We start from the raw sequence: 21,414 nt of genomic DNA, 5'->3' as shown, positions 1-21,414 counted from the left end.
TTGTGTTGCTGGTTTCCCCAAGTGCTGATTAAAATCTGTAACGGTGCTGTTGTGCTTTGAAAAACAGATGATCTCGCCATGATTAGGTTTGGTCTGTTATGTTAGAGGGCAGAGCTTAACCTGTGGATGTTACCACTCAGCAATCAAACCTTGATCTCGCTTTTCTCTCGTTTTTTTTTTATTTTTTTTTTTTTACTTTTTCTCCCAGGCCAATGTCTGAACAGAATGAAACCACAGTTCTCAATTTCAGATCTGTTTAGGATAGCCACTGGCAGTCGGCACACCAATGGAGAGATCTGTTCTTCCTGTGTTCTCTGTGAATAATCATAACCATCCATCTCACTTATAGAGTCAACGTGACTGGAGGAGAAACGGAGGAGAGGAACAGAAATACACATTTGTGAGAGTGTAGATCTCAACTTTCAATTCTCTGGAGTTATGCTGCAACAAACTGACAAATAAGGCACTTAACATTTGTGCCACTTTTGTGCATATAGTATTTCAGTGTTCCTATCACTAAACAACACCTTTGCACTAAAACAGATTTTGTGAGCGTGTTAGCATTACCTAATGTGCATAATCCAGTTAGTGAAGCAGGCGCTAAAACAATGCAGACAGTGCATGCAATTAAATGCAAATCAAGCTTAGTGAACTTCCCCTGATGTATCAGATTAAAAAAAAAAACTGTAATTACTGTTCTTGATAATGATAAATCTTTATTAAACAAAATGCAAAGCTGTAACCTTTGGTGAGAAACCTTAGGCTACATCTTAAAAGTATGCCAAACCTGGAAATTAACAAAGTTTCAGGATTTTGACCAAATAAATCAAATGAAAACATTGTATTAAACTAGAATCACAACTCTCTATTACAGTAATGTCCTGTAGAAAAAATTAAATCATATAACTTTGAATCCCTGCATGGTGTCTTGGGCTGGGCAGGATATGCTGGTTCCATTTTGATGATGTTATAAATTGTGACATCCACAACTGCCCCATTAAAAAGAACTGACAACAGCACTGGCAATGTCACTCGCTGTAATTAGTGCATGTGTGTTTGTGGGTTAAGGATTTGGTGGAGTTTGTGGAAGCCATTGTATCCTCCAGATGTTTCCCAACCCAACCAGAGAAAGAGAAATAAGGAGAGGGCAATAAATCTCCGCAGTAAAATAGTGAGTGTCCATTTGCACTAGTTTGGGCACTGTGTGTGTGGGTTGTGAGGTGAAAACACACGCAAACACATTTTACGTTCCTGCTAAAGCTATTTGCAGTGCTGTGTTACAGCAGTTTTGTGACTTTTAGACGGTAATAAAATGTTTTTCACTGTTCAGCCAAAGATGAATGAGAGAGTTATACAGAGAGGGAGGAATATTGGATCTTATCAACCTTTCTTAAGTTCTCAGTCTGTTAGTCTAATAGTCTCAGTTATTTAACAAATTGCATTGTATTTTAACTTAACATTACTAAATACTACTCTTCATCTGTTTATATGGCAAGTTTAACTATGGTCTACAGTAGATACTGCTTTGCATAATTTAGGTTTAATCAACTCAACTATGTCTTATTTGTATGAAAATTCAATCCAGCTGATAAGTAACTATTTATGTTCAAATATAGGCTATATAAGCTGCTTGTGCGTTTTCTGGCAGAGCCCATAAATATGCTATTGTCCTTCTAATGCCATCTGATGATGCATATTTCACCTCTTTTGTTTAGATTCCTGGATGTAATGGTGCGGCGAGAGATAATTAGGTATGTACGTGGTTCTGCTCGGCTGAGTCGGTTTGTCCAAAACACATCCTTTATCATGTTAGTGAGAGCGCTCTTCCGTTGAGTAGCTGGACATTCCACTCTAATGAAATACTCTGTGCCCTTTAAGAAGATATTAAAGTTTATGGTCATAATAATCCGTGAGAAAGCAGGAGGGCAAATTTCATTTTGGTAGCACTTTTTAAGTCTGTATGTATAATACATTACAAAGCTATATAAGTATACTTAAAGGGATAGTTAAGTAAAAATTTTCTAATTTATTCACCCTCACGTCATTCCAAATTTGTATGACTTTCTTCTGTGAAACACACCAAAAACTTTTAAATTTTGGTGCATATTTCAACTTTTTTTCTATAAAATAAAAGTCACTATAGGGCTTAATTGTGTTTTTAATTTAATTTAATTTATTATTTTATTTTATATTTTAAATTTAATTTAATTTGAATTATTATTGAATTCATTTTTTTATTTAATTTAATTTAAATTTAATTTAAAACTAAATTTAATTTTAAATTTAATTTTATTCATTTCATTATTTACTTTTATTTAATTTTGTAATTATCCCTTTAAAGCATTGGCAAACATTCACAATGCCATTTAATAATCAGTCGCATGCTCTCATACATCATTTGAATCAATTTTTAAAGACCGCATGCAAGGTTTCTATAGTGTAACAGGACCCGAGACTTTGTCTAATCCGTCATTACTCCTAAATCCAAAAACAGGCTGGCCCATCGGAGGCCTCGCAGAAGTGATTTGTAGCAATATTATTTCAAACATAAATCATTTGTGGCGAGAGGCGAGCTGAAGACAAGGGTTTATAATTTGTAACGTTCAGCATTTTTCCCGTGGTTTTTAAAAGCATTGGGCTTCCACTTGTATATCTTTGCCTGGCCAGCAATATCCCCTACGTAATTTAAAAACAACAGCGTCTGAGAGCCGCCGGGCAGACAGGATCAGCAAGTCAAACAAAGCCTTGAGCCCCCAGTGCCCCCTCGAACCTGCTCTTATTCAAACAGCCATTAGCATTTCCGCAGTGGTAATGACTGGAGCTGAGAAAACACCACGGAAAAACTCACGGCTCACTTCCCACACAGTCACGCACACGCTAACTTAACTCTCTATATAGGGACATACCAGTGACTTCTATAGATATTTTTTTTTTTGCCATATTTATGAGAATACTAAATAAAAGACATTATTTAGTATACCATTTTCAATTATTATGATGTTCCCAAAACTGTTCCTTCAGATATAGCTGACATTTTTTTAGCAGATGTGTCCTCAAAGCACACCATAAAAAAATGTCTTAATAAAGCATCTGCTAAATGAATAAACGTAAAAGGCAAAGTTAGAAACACACCCACACTAATATACATCCTCTCTTGTTGCGTTCTCAAGGGTAATGCTTTCTGTTCACTGACAGTGTTCTTAGAGTTCATTAAGCTTTTGGAAAAGGAACGGGATATTAACATTTGATTTAGAAACGGACATGGCCAATCCACTCAATACAAACTCTGATGACTAAGATTGACCTGAAATGAACTGTTATATTTGAGATTTGCTATGGCACAGCTCCAGCGTACAATATATATATAAAAAAAAAGAGTTGTACATAAAACAGATTATTGGTGTATGTTTTACAAGAAAATACCATTTCAGTCTTTCTACTTCAAAATTTAATTTCATGTTTCTACTTCAATGTTTCAATGTGCTACTTTGCTATCTATTTTGTACGAATTTTCTAACGATTTCTAGGTGAAAAACTCTCCAGACCAGTTTAGACCTGCTGCAGTTTATAAAACCGACAACAGGTGTCACTGCTAATTTAGGTCCCTTAACCCGAAGCAGGGCTGACACTTAAGTTCACAGGACACATTTTTAAGATTTTATACTTAATGCCAAGATTGCCTGCTGTGGGCGTATTGATGTTTGATGTGGCATCCTCAGACACACTGTTAAGGGTTATTATCGTATTGGCTATTAAACAGGAGTTTAACTTTACGCATGCAGAAACAGAAAACAGTGTCGGGCAACCTGTAAGATGCAAATACACATTTCTTGATCAACCATCAACAGGCATCTCCTTGATCAGCCATTTGTTGTTGAGCTGTCTTCAGATTTCACTTTTCAATTATTACAGTGTCTGTTTTCACACTTAAGACTTGCAGAGGTGATTGATGAACAGTAGAGTGTGGGAAACTAATTAAAAGGTCACAGCCGTGTGTCTCTGTGTTGTGAACTTTTAAGTCCTCCTACCTTAATGAAAACATTTCATTTAAACTAGAAAAGGAGAGTTTAAAACACTAGTGTGAGAGGCCTCATTGTCTATCACGGAAAATAAACCTCATAAAAAATTATTCACATGTTGCTAAACTAATGACATGATAACAAATACACAGTACTAATAAAAACAAACAATGAAATTAGGGATGCATGAGATCAGCATCATCTCGGCTATCTGTAAATATTATAGGTTTTTCTTTTAAAGATTTATTGCGTCAGTCGATACTGGATATGTAATTGTGCATGCTCATTTCTACTACTTTTCTACTTAGATTACGTTTCTCATCATCTAACACTGACAAAGTTAATCTTTAAAAGCATTAATAATTTAATAACACTGTTAAATGTAATATTTAGCAAATCTCAAAATGAATAGGTCTATCCATTTTCATACTGTACATTATAATTCTAAAATGCCTAAATTCCCTTAAATAATTTGTAATGTTAAATAATTTCACTCATGTTCAAGTTCACATGAATTTGTGCACTGACCAACAGAAAGATGCTTGTTTTGAAAGTGGCTTTCAATATAGCAAGACGCACATAAATCACGGTTATACACACAGTGAACTCAAACTGACACTTTGTAAAGACGGAATGAAACGTTGCATGGACATATGCTCAAAGGAATCAATAGGAACATGAGCGCTCGACTAATGGCTCATATGTACATGATTAGAGAAATGTAATACTGTCCCAAGGGTTTCATGCCTTGAGTACATGAATGAAATGGAGAGTGTTAATGGTGTGAGATGCATGTGTGTGAGGTGTGCTAGTGATATACTCACAAGAAGCATATATAACAGCATAAAGGGGAAGACCGTAGAGGACAGATGGTGCATTCACTCACACACACACTGGTGGCAGACAGGTCTAGGTCTACAGATGGTGACATCACAGTGGGGGTGTGAATGACAGAAGCCTTGCAATGAAGGAAAGTGGAAGAGGGCAGCGTTTTGAGAACCATGTTCATATTTGAATCTGTTACTATATTTGTGTGCTGACTCAGGTTAATAAAACTAGTTCAACATGGAAGTGTCAAGCCAGGCTGGAATGTTATTTTGAAAATCTGCAATTAATTAAAGGGGACATATCATGCTAAATGCACTTTTTTAGCCCTTAAATGCATTTTGTTGTATATTTAGAGTGTTTAGAAGTACAGAAAAGATGAAATTATTCTCTTCAGGTGCTTCGTTGATATCTTTATATTCTGTTTTGGTCATATTTTTCAACCTGTTCCGATTTTTCTGTTATCTATGACGTTTTGTGAACTATCACGTCACAGTATTTGCAGCGGAACTGCCAAATAAGGACATTGACTTCCGGCCCAACACTTCGAGCGATCCGCCATTATAATTTCTCGCTGCAATTTTGTAGTCCAAGCTAAAGGATGCAGAAGTTACGAGAGGGTAAGTTAAAATGATCGGTTGTTGGATGTAGTAACCCACACGCTTCATTACACCGTCTAATGTAGATGAACTGCCGCGCTTGTGGCGCATGTTTAACTAAAAGAACGAGCAGAGAGAGAGACCCGGTCTCGCGCGCGCTCGCACTCTCTCTCGGAGCCAGGCGAAAGTGTAAACAAGACATCACCGTCTCCAAACTAGACGCTGTCTTGCTCTCTCTCCCTCGCACATATTAATCAAAATAAATCGACACGGTGGTAAAAGGTCGGAAGACCAAAGTTTCATGTATAAATACAGTAACACACCATTGCGATACATCCATATGAAGACGTTGTTCTGCAGGTTCGTCGTCTTCATTTTCATTTCGCTCCGGCTCCAACTCTGGCTCGAACATCTAAGGCTGGCTGGACAAGTCTTCCGTTGTTGACATTTTGTTAATAACGTGTGAATAAAAAGTTTCTGTGCCGCTAGATAATCCTATCTCTGCTATCAGACTACAAAATTGGCCGAACGGGTTGGAGTTGAACCTCTGCAACCTGGAGAGGGGGCGGGGTATGAAGTGTCTCAATTGTATTTAAAGAGACCGCACCAAAACGAGTTGATCTCAGAAGCACCTCAGAAAAGGGATAAAAAAGGGGCCCGTGGAGCTACAATAATGAGGAATTCAGACCCAAGCATTGCAGTTCCGCTTTATATAGACCACAAATGTATGATTTATATGTAAAAAGGAACAATTTAAAAGCATGATATGTCTCCTTTAATATAAACTTTCCCGCACTTTATGGATGGATTTTGCTGGTCAAGCTTCAATTGAAAAACAATTTCACCGTATAATGCATGTAAATGACTTTACTTTTGTTAAATGGCTAATATTGAATCATAAATTAATTACCCAAGGATCTTTCGCCATCATATATAAATGGGTGTTCTCAGTGACTTTCGTGTGTGACACTTGTGCTGCAGCTGTAGCACAAAAATCCAGCTTTGCCATTACATGAACAAAGTACTTTTTTATTATTTCACAATGTTACTGTTTTACTGTATTTTAGATCAAATAGGCCCTAAATGCAGCCATGGTCAGCATGACACTTTTTCCAAAAACGTTAAAGAAAATCTTACCGACATTAACACACACTTATAATCTTACAGACACTTTTTTCTGTCAAACTAACAATTCTTTCCATATTTTACATTTCAATTAATCGCTTCTTAATTCAACTGAAATCATATTATGCCTTCAATTACACATTGTGTTATATATATACTTGGACACACAGATGAAGATTGTACACAAAAAGTACAAGTGTTGTCATGTCATGCATTTCCATGCAGATTTGCAGGTTTTGTTCAATATTACGTGTGTGTCATTGTCTGTTCTGAATTCACTGTCAGTTCTCAGGTCCCTCCTTTTGTATAACTTCCTTTAAACCACAAAGGCCGGGCTATTTTAGCACACACCGACCTTCCTGAATCACATATAACACTGCTTGACCCTCCCAACACAGGCTGACAAAAACACATTTGGGGATTCTGTCCAGTTTTCACTATCATAACACTTTCAAAACAATCCTAATATCATAATTCAGAAATATAGAAATCTGCATAAATGAACTGATGTGAGACCTAGGCCATGCAGCAAACAAATGCTGCTATAAAATATATGCAAAATGTGAACTTCTTTTAGAGCTGACTGTGATACAGTGTGATATGTGTCTTTGTGATTATCCAAAGTTTTGGAGACTGCACTTGCAGCCCATAGCTTTGGCATATGTCTTTTTAAGACAGGACAGTGACTCTGGAGTGATGGTTGGTGATGTAATGGGTGGGGAGGATATACCGTGTGTGTGCTGGATGGACAGTACGTTTGTATTCTTTTTCCCACAGCATTCTAAATCTGTGACTATTGTTCTGCGTGTGTTTGTGTGTGAGAGAGAGTGTTGCCGTCTCAGGCGATGTAATTGTTTGTTCGCTTGTTTCTGTCTCTTGTTTGTTGTGCATGCTATTATCATCACATCACATCACACCTCTGTCTTTCTCTCAAACTGTGATTCTCCATTTGTCTTTCTGGATTGCATCCAGTAATTAAATAAGCACATGGACCGTATGATGGTCACACAAAATGACAGAAGACTCTTTTCCTTCCAGTAATTTTTCCCCACTCTCTATTCTATGTACAAGAGATTCCCATCATGAGACACAAAGCAGCTGTAAACAATAGCAAAAAGGAAACAATAGATGAGAGTGTGTGTGTGTGTGTGTGTGTGTGTGTGTGTGTGTGTGTGTGTGTGTGTGTGTGTGTGTGTGTGTGTGTGTGTGTGTGTGTGTGTGTGTGTGTGTGTGTGTGTGTGTGTGTGTGTGTGTAGCAGTCATACATGTTCTTTGGATTGATTGCTGAGGAACCTTTGAAGGTGTTAGGTAGATCTATCTTAAATTTTAAGTAGAAGCATACAATTTTACATGCATAAGTCACCTAGGCGTCTATTCTATGTTTATGTTTTCATCTGAAAAAAGTAACAGAACTTTTTGGGGAATGTAATGAAACAAAAAACAACCTTTTTAAGATGTTCATCAGATGTTTACAATAACACTTTTCTAAATGATGCACCCTTTAACAGACATCGTAGCACATGTGCTTACTTGGAACGATGCATAAAATGGGGAAGGTATAAAAAAATCTTCCTGCAAAAAATAAAAATAAAGTCTGTTATGCAATTGTGTCTCAGTATTTAAAAATGTTTAATAATGAAAATAAAAGCCACCTTTGTGCAGGGGCTTTCCTTGTGATGTTCAAGCAGAAAGCCCGGAATTGCTGCCACAACGTAAACACGCACAACTGGTTCAGTGCTTAACAAGAACTCATTAAATAGTACTGACACATCCATTTTACACTGGACAGTTTCCTCAGGTCAGTAAAGTTCAGCAAGACTGCAGCTTAACAGTCACAAATCAACACAAATCAAATCAGAGGTTGATTAAAAATTAGACAGTCTGTTTCCGAAATAAAGATCTCAAACAACAAACAATTTACTACAGTGCTTGTGAGGTTCCTCAAACATTACATTTTTAATAATCTTTGTCAACATTTTCTGCAATTAATTCAACATGAACTGCCTGAATGTAATGTTTAGCCTTAGGGGTGCAATTCAAAAACGCGTTATGTTTGAACGACCCCTTAATGTTCAAAATGTAACTGGCAATGAAGTCAGTGTGATATTTGCATACCGAATTGCAGAAATAAATTCTTTATTGGAATTATTTATTGCATATTTATTTCTTACATCTATTTAGCCTGTTATAGCCAGGGGTGCTTTAAAGCACAGGCTTCCATGGGCTGAAGCTCAGGGGCCTACACTGGGAAGAGGCTTACCGTCTGCATGAAAATGATATATTTTTTAATAATTCTTTGCATATATGGGAGTTTGCAGCAGTGACAACAGCATTCTATAAATGAACTCACGCCCATAAATCTTCAAATTTAAAATGGCTAATAGCATTTTCGGTAAAGCCCCGCTGTGTGAACGGAACCGGACTGGACAACTATAGTTTTCTGTTACGTCATTCAGTGCAAGAGTGCGGGTTGAGTCAATGTGTTCCATCGGTGCTGCTTTAAAGTCTTGGGTCCAATTTTAATTTCTGGATGTTTTAATGATTAAACTTTAAAATGCTATGATTTAATTAGCACTGCATGTTTCAAAATAAAGACGCAGTGCTGTTGTGCATTCTACGTGCTTGCGTCTATAGAGCAGTTTGCAATCACCAAATTGCCCACATTTATGCCAAGTGATTGTTTTGATCTACTGCTGATAGATAACAAATATTTTGTATAATTTATGGTGTTTATATCATGAAGCAGTACCAGTAAACGCGCATTTCGGCCAGGAAAGTTTTGATGGCATTTTCTTTTCATATTACCTCCATATAATGCCTATAAGTAGTGTTTATAAAAGCATTTATGCTTTGTTTGCATAACCGCTATAAGTCTGCTGTTCCACATGCGCCATTTTTTGAATTTGAATATTATATATTATGAATTTGAATATTCACCTATATTTGTCTTATATTTTTACGCAGCATACATAGTGTTGTAAATGTTAAATATCATCGACGATAAATTTCGACAGGAAAGCTTTTTTTATTTTATTTTTTATCTGGGGTAGGGGGCCTACCTTAATGCTGTAGCCCATGGTCTTTAGTTATCTTAAGGTGTCCCTGGTTATAGCTGCCTTTATACTGCAAAATACTATGTTAGATTATTTATTTTTTTGGGCTCAGCCAACAGAAAACTTACATTTTTTTATAGGAAACAGCAATCAAGTAGGCTATATTATTTAGTCTTATTTTAATCAACTAACATACCACAATATAGATATTGTACAACTTAATCGCACACTACCCTTTCAGTCTGTCCTCAAGGCCCTCATGTTGAATATATGTGTGTGAATGAGTGTCAGTGTGTTGCCATTTCTGTACTTTGCATATCTTATCAACTTTGACTGGTGGCAACAGATGGCAGAGATCACCTGTGATGAGAGTGTGTGAGAGTGTGTGAGTGTGTGTGACAGGCAGATGGGGAACGTGAGCAACTGACTGAGCTACACACAACACAGGAATGTCATCTATTGATGATAATCATAATTATCATTAATTATTTTTTAAGAAAATGCAGGGTTTGAGGGTGTTAAGTTACTGAGGGCAACAGGGGATCCTGATAAATTCAACACACACAAAAACTCATCTATAATTTGTGTTTGAATTTGTCTAATCTCTATTGTTGTTGTTGTCAGATGGTTCTCATTTTAGTATGGCACATTAGGTTGAACAGGTGTAGACGTAGTATGTGTGCGTTGCACTGGAAGAGATAAAACTGTTATCTGCTGCAGATACATGGGAACGAGGGGTGGGAGCATCCTACGCAAATAAGCCCAGTTTAGGGAGGAGAGAGTGACTGAGGGTCACATTCGGGTCAACATCAAGTCACTATTACCACCCACTTATAGTTTAGATGGATGTGTTTGTCCATGCATGTGTGTGTATCTGTGGTAGGGCTGGAATGCTAGAGTTGTATATGTAGGTTTGCAAGAAAGAAATAAACACACACACACACACACACACACACACACACACACCCACACACACACCGGCAGCAGCTGTCTCACCCCATGAATTGCCACCTACATACTGAAGGTCTGGAAGGTCAGAGGTGCTCACACACTCAAACTACTCAAAAATATCAGCCAAAGTATCTCACTTCTTATACACCAAACTCGAATCCCTAAACACAAGCTGTCTTCACCACATGCCTCTGTTGCTTTCTATTTTGACCTGCTGCACTTGGCTAATAAGTTAATACTTCTTGACCGTTGACCGTATGTTCTTAAGGTATGCAGTACAGAGCCCAGCAATTCATTGCTTCACTTTATTTAGTTAAATCATGGTTATACAGTACTAATTTATTCCCTTGTTTGAATTTAGTTAAATTGTAGCCAATTTAACTAAAACGAGGTAACAAATTAAGTTTTAGGAACAAGTCCTTAATTTGAGTTCAATATATCTTCTTGTCCCCCCGTGTGTCATGTGCAGGGCTCCGTAATGCATTATAGTAGGACAAATACATTCCCAGACATACTACATCCATCATGTTGGCACTGTCCTTTGACCTGTATGTTCTTTAAGCTATGATGTATGATCAAAATCTGTGAAAATAATTCACTTGGTCTCTGTTAAATAAGTACACTTGAAAGAGACACTCAGCTCACAGTTTTACACCCTTTTTTTTTTTGCTTTTCAGCTTTTCGAATCTGTCAGCTCTTCAGTTCATGTGGTCTTACGGGATAGAAATGTGTCCACTATTGCACTCTTCAGAATGATTGCTGTATTAAATATCTTTAATGAATCTTTTTATAGATGTATTACTTATGGCTGCTCTGCTGTTAGTGAGAGTGTATAATACAGAGTTGGTGTCAGAGCGGTGGGTTAAAGGGCATCCTTTAAAGCGATCAAAAGAGTGTCGCGGAGAGTGTCAGCGCTAAGCAGCTCCGTGTCACTGTGAGGTGATAGAAGGTGAAACTTCTCACTCCTCCATTTAGAATGTAAGTGTCACATTGACTCTCAGCCTTAATAGAGCTGTCAATCACACCTGACCCCAGCGGTCAATAACTAGACCACGGCATGAGCGGCTCACTCAGGGACCAGTTGAGCTTGCATACAACATAGACACATACAGCAGAGTTAAGTTTTGACAATTAGTTTATTATTTTTTTTAAATCATGTAAAACATTAGAAAGATTAATTTATGTTCAAAATAATGATAGGATAAATTCTTGTTTAATTAATTATTTTCACCATGCACTTCAGCCCTTGTCTACTGAAACACACACATTTACTTTGCTAAATGGGGACATTCCATAGACTTCTATTGGATTTTATATGCAGCTAGCTAGCTACTTTCCTCATTTTTACAATTAAGTTATTCATTTATTTTTATACCATTTTTACAAATGAGGACATCCCCAAAAGGAGGATTTGGGAGGGTTTGTCAGATTTAGCTTCCCCAAAATATGGTATAGGCATTTAAACACACACACGATTGCGTGTGAATTAATTCTAATGAAGATGGGTTTTAGTTACTAAGAAATGTATTCTAGAACTTATCAGTTTTTAAGCTATTTTATTGATAAATCACAGAACAGTGTTGACAATACATTTCTGAGCTACTGAATGTTTTGTGTGCACGCAATCTGCATGTATTGTGCAAGCTACTGACTGCATGTGTGTGCGTTACAATGCAGCAGCACATTCGTTTTGAAAGTAGTCGTCAAGCTTAAAGCGTCAATGGCAGAGCATTAAATTCGCCAAGTCGACTAGTCTGTGCAACCCCTAACACACACACACGCACACATAATTATAGCATATTATTATCCCAGAGAAGATCAAATATGCACATATAGCCTATAGGTACCTTATTTTCATTGAGAGAATGGTTCAAATTAATTAACATGTTTCACCATTTTCTTATCAGAATTATAGTATGGTCCTCCCTGAGCAAAACCTTCAAACTTTGGAGAAGAAAAGAAATTGACAACAAAAAGTTTGTGACACTATTACCTCAAGACAACAGCACACATACACCTACAGATACACAGCTTCAAACTGCTTCTCAGATCATAACGATATTCATATGAGTGTTTGACATGAGCGGGCATGCATGTGCAAATGCAAACCCCAGCCCACTTTAAAACCCTGATTCATTGAGCGTCAGTGAGACGGACGAGGTGAGAAACAAAAGGGTGGTTTAGTGACAGTCACACGCACACGCCGCATGAAAAAGGGAGTGGAGACTGAGAAGGCAATGGCAAACTGTGCGCCAGACAGCCGAGGTGATGGATATAATGTATCAATCACATCTAACTGTGATGCAGGACATCAGTCAAACATGAGGAACTTTCATTGTGCGTGTGTGTTTGTTGTACAAAGAGTGTGGCAGGGTCCTAAGGGGGTCTTTAAGGATGCAGGGCATGAGGCTAACAGGCATTTAAATATTGAGTTTGATATTGCGTCACAGTATTCATTGTCCACACCCAGTTTTCCAGTGTTCAGAGTCCTTTACAAACTCTTTTAGCGATGGCTATCTACTTTACAGTATTTATTATCTAATATTTGTAGAAGTACATACATTCAAATAGTTTTCTTGTGGAACACGACTAACGAAGAGTAAGACTACAGAGCAAAGAATGCAAAAGAAGTGCTGCTTCAGGGTGAAAAAATCTCGGTGCTCTTTGGTTGTATGGGATACTTACAATCTAAGAACTTAGAAACTCCAAGGCACTCGAAATAAGTAGAAAAAAGTTTAAAAGCCTTTATTTCATTGATGGCTTAAACATTAAATTTGGTGACAGATCCACCTACGCGTTGCGGCCAAACATGCCTTCGTCAGGGTAAGACTATTTCCGTTTGAAATGCTGCGACTAATGAACATATATGATCTTTCCAGTCATTTGTATAGGAGCCCCTAAAGTGAGGGGAAAAAATAGTGACACTTCCATATGCTCACATGAAAATGTTTGCAAATGCAAGACAAACTTCTGTGGTCATTTGTTACCGTTATCTGGTTTGTGTCTACTTTTACCCATGGCAACGCAAAAGTTTTCCCATGAATGTAAGTGCAAACCATGCAAGTTTTTTGTGCACACTTCCCACACTTACTTCTCACACTACTTGATTCCTAAAGATTTCAAATAAAAAGGATTGCAAATTTTTCTTTATGGGGTCTGTACATTTGTGATAAATGGACAAGGACTTTTAGAAATCACTTTAAATCCAACTGGCACACAACAAAATCATTAAAACAAATTTGTGAATCAGATCAATTGATTCGTTTAAACAACTTTAATCAAAAAATCTTTTCCAGGAGTGTAAAACACAATTTCAAAAGCCTTTCATGGCCGTGGAAAGTTCAGGATATATCCAGAACACTACAAATTATCCATGCTTTTCATTGTGTGGTCTGTCGTGAGGATGTTTGTACAGTTCTGTTAATAAATTATTCTGACCATCAAAACATATGTAAGTAATGCATGGAAGCACATGTGTGTGAGCTCACACATACACAAAGGTGACGTCAGCTTTAGAGCCTCTTGTTTCTTTCCTTGCAGAACAGTCTCTCACGCTCGCTCTCTCTCTCATGATTATTCATTCTGTCATTCCAGCTTCCAGTCTCAAGACTCAGTAGCAGGAAATGGCTATTGTTTCTAGATCAGGTAAAGAGAGAATGGGACAGAGAGTGAGATGAGGAGAGGAGGTCTGGAGCCGTGATGGATGTGGCTCTTTTCCTGCAGGGACTTTCTCAGGCTCTTTTTCCTGTGTTGCCAAAGTCTCACTGCCTGCCGTTTTCTTTTCTCAAGGATCTTTTCGTTGAGATTAAACAATTAAAAAAAGGGAAAAGGATAGAGACAAGGGTTAAATAACTTGTTTTTTTTTTTAATAAACAGAGGGATCTAGCCTATTCTTCCTTCTTACCAAGAGAAACAAGAGAAGAAACAAGAGAAGAAACAAGAGAAGGAACAGAGTGAATGAGACAGACCTGTACATTTCATCTGTGTCCACCTTTAAGGTCAATCGAATACTGCAGAAATGACCTTTCACCTCTTTGCTTGGCCTGTCACAGCCTTCCATCCATATAGCCGTTTATTATGAAAGAGGGTTTTAGAGCTCAATGCTCTTTGACAGAGAGCTCTCTAACTCTCTTCTTTCTACAATGACAGAGGCTTTGGGTCCACGTCTAATGGATTTAATGGATTGGATCCATATTTAAACTTTTAACACTTATGAAGGGAAGAGTGTCACTAGCTGCACCAAACAAAATTGCAATCTGTTTGTTTGAAACATAACAACATTGGCTAAACCACTGACAGAGCTTGACTGGACACTCTGTTTGGCCAAACAATAGAGGATGTGGGGATTGTCTTGTTTGCTGCTGCTAGTAATTGGGGAAGCACTTTAACTAGATTCTTACATTTTTTTATGAAATTTTGTAGCTCTTGTACATGCAAAACCCATTGCCACAATTCTATGATGTTGTGGGTGGTTATTATGTGGTTGCTAAGATATTCTGAGTGGCTTTGGTGTGTTTCTATGTGGGTCAAAAACGTGAGACGCGGGCAGTGGAATGGGGAAAAAGGCGTTTTTTAAAAGTTGAACTGATTTTAACTTGAGCGCTGAGTTTTTAGAACGCAGTGTCATGCACGAGACGCTACAATAGACGCAAGACGCGAGCGCAACAGTCATACACATCCGTCTAGCACGTGTTTACATTGAAAAACAATGGAAAATAGCGCGTTGGAATGGAAAATAGCGTTCTGTGTGAACGGCCCCTAGGGGTGTTGGAATGGTTGCTTATACTGGCCAAAGATCCCACCAGCAAATCTCTGTCTCTGTACTGAAAAACGTTAATAAAATACATTTCGAAAATAATGTGTACAATTCCATTCAAAAGATTAGTTAATTTAAGTTGAGACTCTTATGCTCACTAAGGCTGCATTTATTTGATAAAAAATACAGTAAAACAGTAATGCTGTGAAATATTATTACAATTTCAAATAACAGTTTTGTATTTTAATATATTTTAAAAATGTAATTCATTCCTGTGATACAAAGCTGAATTTTCAGCAGCCATTACTCAAGTCTTCAGTGTCACATGATCCTTCAGAAATCATTATACTATGCTAATTTGGATCTCAAAAACAATTATTATTATTATGTTGAAAACAGTATTTTTTTCAGGATTCTTTTATGAATACATAAGTTCAAAAGAACAATAAATAAATAAATATATACACATGTACATTTGTACACAGTATGCTTTGTATACAGTATATACTTTTATATACAAGCAAAATAAAATACATTACAACTGAAATTTGATGCTCAAATGAATCAGCACCTAATCGAAGCAAATCAAAATCAGAATTGACTCTCAAGCTTTCAAAATATAATTAAATCAGTAAATTAATATCTAGCCCTACCCATAGCCACCCTTCAACCTAAAATGTAAAATGGGACACAATAAGGTCAGATTCCACATTCAACAACTGTGTGAGACCTCAAGCATAAATCAGATCAGAACATACCATTTGGGACAGGTCCTAAAACAGGCAAACATAACAGCACGATGTGTATGTGTGACAAATTTTAATTCTTAGGGTGAGAAGTTTGTTCAAATCACTAAGTATGAGAAATAAATAAAAAGTTATGTAAATTGTTATCCAATGTAGGTCAGGTATACAGTTTTAATGGTGCCTAAAGGAATGATATATCTAGAGTTAACAAACAACTGAAGCATGTCAGCCTGAAAAGCTTCTTGAATTTCCATGAAACCACACACACAGACACACAGTAAGGTGACTCTTTGCAGAACCAACCCCAGGAGACTTTAAGAAGTCGGTGACCAAGATCAGTCCAGTGACCAACAACACTGGAGCTATAGCCGGTATATGACCCTCCCCCGCTCAACACACACACACACGCTGCATGACGGGTTAAAGAAATTCCTCCTGAGAGCCTTGTTCTCCCTCTCTCTCTCTGTCTCAGCTCTTTCTCTCCTTTCCTCTCCTCAATGGCCCTTTGTGTAGGGGCCCTTGGGACATCAACATGACAATGTGCCCCAGCGGTGGGATCCTGTGTTTGTTAAGTGCCCTCACCCTCAAGAGACAGAGGCTATGGCCAACTGAGAGGAGAGGTTAGCCAGAGAGGAGAGGCCATCTTTGATCAAACGAATAAAAAAGGGGGAAGAAAGAGCGCAGCGACTTTTCATTAACTCGAGTAGCATGAAGGCCATTCATGTTGGGAGAGCGGGAAAAAGCAGTGGTATTATCCTGCTCAACTAATCATTTAAAGATGAGGTTAATATGTTTGAGAATTGTAAAATGGCTTGATTGAAAGAGTGGTCTGGCCTAAGGTAGCAGTGACGTCTGTCTTTTGTGTGACGTTATTCCACTGGAAGGAAATGCAGTGATTCTTAGTGTAGCAGCTGGGAAGTAAGTCATTTAGTTTGATGCTTATTGATCATGTCTGACACATATACTACTGATTGACTTCCTCTGGCAAACAACAGACATCAGTTTGCTTGTGTTCATGAATTTAACACAAAAAAGTAGGCTTCTTCCTCAAGTAAAAGCAAATCCCTAACATCTACCACTATTACTACGTTGCTTTTCAGGAAGTGAAAATGCTCTCTCTTTCTATTAGCTTTTCTGAACTACATGCCAAAAACTTCACTTCAACAGCAAACTTCCCAAAATCTGCAGTTGCATCTCAAATTCAGCCTAAACTGACGGCATTCTCCCATTTTTCCTGGATTATTCATCTAAGCAACTTATTCTGTCACACAGTGATGACCATGAACACCGAACTAACTCATGAAAACTTTCTCTCATTCTCACTGAACAAATTTTCTTCAACTACAACACACCTCACTGAATGATGAATGAACAAAGGGACTAGCTCAATACAAGAAGAGTGTGTTGAGATTATGTTGGTAACACTGAGTGTGAAGGTTTGTCCAATATAGCCAATACTATTGCCTCATCTTACTGATGGTAATTGGCAATATGTTAAAGGCACAAAGCTACAGTGCCCTCCTCTAATATCGACACCCTTGGTATATGAACAAAGGAGGCTGTGAAAATAAATCTGCAGTTTATCCTTTTGATCTCTCGTTAAAAAAATGCTAGCCTTTCATTGAAGTAAAACAATTGGACGTGGGGAGAAACTATTATAAAATAAATGTTTTTCTCCAATGCATGTTGGCCACAATTATTGGCACCCCTAGAAATTAGTAGTATATTATTAAAGTATATTATTCTCATTCATATTTACGTTTTTTAACACCAGGGTGACTAGGAGCATGAAATTGTCCGGCCATGACTTCCTGTTCCACAGGAGTATAAATATGAGGAAACACAAAGGCCAGATTCCCTTAATCATTCATCACAACGAGTAAACCAAAGAATATAGTTCTGATGTGCAGCAAAAGAGTGTTGAGTAGAAATTGGCTGTAATAAAAAGTTAATAGAAAGTGGCTGTAAGAAAATATCTAACGCATTGAAAATCCCCATTTCCACCATCAGGGCAATAATTAAGAAATTCCAATCAACTAAAGATGTTACAAATCTGCCTGGAAGAGGACATTTGTCTACTGTATATTGTCCTAATGCATGGTGAAGAGGAAAGTTCGAGTGACCAAAGACTATCGAATGATCACAGCTGGAGAATTGCAGAGATTAGTTGAGTCTTTTGAAAATGTTCAAAATAGCACCTATATCACAAGTTGTTTGGGGGGGTTTCAAGAAAAATCCTCCTCGCTCATCCAAAAACAAGCTCCAACATATTCAGTTGTCAGACACAACTGGAACTTCAAAAGGGACCGGATTCTATGGTCATATGAAACAACAAAAAAAGAGCTTTTTGGCAGCAAACATACTAGATGGGTTTGGTGCTAACAGGCATAAAACACACCTCATGTCCACCTATATACTGTATACTGCTGGATCTTTAATGTTGTGGGCGCATTTTTTTGCTGGAGGTCCTGGACATCTTGTTCAGATATATGGTATCATGGATTCTAGCAAATACTAACAGTTAAAAAATCAAAACCTGACGGCCTCTGCTAGAAATCTTACAATGGGCTGTGGTTGGATCTTGCAGTGGTTGGATCTTAACTTCAATGAAAGGTTAGAATTTTGTGAATTTTTTTAATGAAAGATCAAAAGGATAAACAATGCAGATTTATTTTCACAGCCTCCTTTGCTCATATTTACAGTGGGTGCCCATATTAGTAGAGGGAACCGTATGTGTGACCCATGACCTGGAAACCGAGCTTCAACCATAAAATCAATTGCCTAAATATATAAAGGACAGTTCACACGAGCCTGTATGCCTTTCTTCGTGTTTTGGAACACAAAAGAAGAAGGGATGGGCGGTAGAGATCATGGTGATAATAAAAAAAAATGTTTTGCTATATTGTTTGTTTTGCTGTACATATCTGTCCAGCGCAGTACTACTTAAAGGGATAGTCCAAAAATAAAAATGCAGTCATTATTCACTCACCCTGGTGTTTTTCTAATGGAATATGACCTTCTATCTTTGTCAGACTACAAAAGGAGAATATAATATATAATGCCATTATAGAATATAATGGCAGCGAATAGTGACCAGCTTTTAAAAAAAAGATGTAGAAGCATCAAAGAATGATCTCATGCCACTTGTGCTGTATTTTCCTAGTGTTCTGACAGGAGGGTTTGGTGAGATAGAAAGCAAATTTCTTATTATTATTTAGCGAAAAACCTGACTTTTGGTCTGCACTCCGGCTTGCCCAAGAAAAGCACACAAGCGCAACATTTCGAAAAATCAAGATGAATCAAAACACTAAACTGGAAAGTTACGTTAGAGCTATAAATAAACTAGCATTATTGAGAAAATAAAACATTACTTTTTCCCCCCTGTATTATTTCTTTCTTAATTTTAATGCACAAAATTTTAATGATTCAAAATTCCAAACCCAATTTCATTTCTTGGCCTGCCAAAATATGAGAGAAAGTAATTTCTCTCGCTCTTATCTTGACTGGATTTCCTAACAGAGTCACCATGGCTTTGCTCATGTGTGTTTTAAAATAGCCCTGGCTAAATATTTTTAGCATGTAGTTTTTCAGAATAAGCAACTGCCTGTCACAATGTTCCCCTGGAGTTTGAATGGGATTGAACCTAAACTTAGAATGACCATTCTGTCAGCAAATGGGCCTGACAAAAATAAAGTTATGAATTGGTCTTCATATAGAGCTAGGATAAGCTTATCTCTCGAGGAAAACAACAGAAAAGGACAAGCAGAATGGAACAAGAAAGATTTAGTCAAAAACAACAAGCCAAGAAAATGATTATTCTTTTCTGGAACGTATGGTAGACGTAACCAGGTTGTTGCAACTAAGCTGTTGTTCTCATGTGCACAGATCACCCATCAAATCACCCATTAGAAGGCCCAAACAGAATCTGCTCCCAATGAACTCTACAAAAAGCTCTGCATTCTTGTCATTCACAAAGTTGTCATTCACATTGCACCACTTGCATGCTTGTCTTATATTCTGGCTAATTTTATTATGATTTCAGCTACCAATAAAGTTATGAGTTATGAAAAGCGTGGAACTCTCAGCTCCATTTGACACATTTTACAATGTTTATAGCCACTCAGCCTCCCCAAAAATCAGCGCAGACAATGCAAAAAGGTCTGTAGATTTCGTTCTGACCTGCCCATTAGAGAATAGCTTGCTAACCTGCAATTTCAAACTCTTAACATCTGGAAAGTGGCTATGTTCAGAATAGCATACTACCATACTACTCTTCCTACATTTTCCAAATTGTGCAGTATACTATAGTAATTTGCTTGACTTAGCCTATCATCTCCACTGTGATGGATGAACTGTGTAGTTAGTAATATCTACCATGATCTTTTTCTTTAGTTATTTGATTGCCTTATGTCAAAAGACAATTTTCAGTAAAATGTAATTAAAATGCCAGATTTATTTCCAGGATGGTAACTGAAATGTCACTCACTGAATTAAATGCACAATGTGATGAGGTCATATGATTGCACATTACTGTTTAGTGTGGAATAATGCCTACAATTTCACTACTTTTTAAAAATAAACAGCATCCACCTAATATTCTAACATGGAAGCAAGTTATTTTTTGTGAATATGCAAGATTTCTGATTTAATCAAAACAACTAAAAGAATAACAAAGTGCAGTAAACGTAAAAAAAAAAGTGCTAGAAACCTGTGTGTTTCTAATTATGACAATACGTTAAAATAATGTGGCAAAAATACTAGTTTACATGATCAAGCAGCATAATGAGCTGTTTTGTATACGCCTAGAAGGGGTGGATGACACCGGAAGCCACATTCAATTTACAAATGCCTGCGCCTGCTCTTACGTTAAAAATAAGGTGGATAAAATACAGTATACTAAACACTGTTACACTCAACGGCTTATAGAAATAATATTCATACTATAGAGCAGAGGTCTTGAACCCTGTTCCTGGAGACCCACACTGTGTTTGAATGTGCCTACTTCCTTACTATATATAGTAGGCTAAAATCAGTATGTGAGAGTAGGTGAAAAGTACCTGGATGACTTCCTACTCCTGTGCATCCGATACTTTCCTATCCCAAGAGGCCACGGGAAAGGATTTGTGAATTTGCAGGATGATGGGACTCCAGGAGGAGGGTTGAAAATCTCTGCTATAGAAAACTGCTGATTACATATTTTTGTGGGCCAACCCAGAAGTCAGCATCACCCTGGTTTCATCTGCAAAAACACAATCCAACGTTTATGAATTTTAAAATTATACAATCACCAAAACTAGTGTAGCAGCTGAGAAGTAAGTCATTTAGTTTGATGCTTATTGA

The sequence above is a fragment of the Scardinius erythrophthalmus genome, assembly GCF_964197995.2.
Source record: "Scardinius erythrophthalmus genome assembly, chromosome: 6".
Taxonomy (NCBI): domain Eukaryota; kingdom Metazoa; phylum Chordata; class Actinopteri; order Cypriniformes; family Leuciscidae; genus Scardinius; species Scardinius erythrophthalmus.
The sequence above is the reverse complement of the archived record's forward strand: the minus strand, read 5'-3'. Positions refer to the sequence as shown.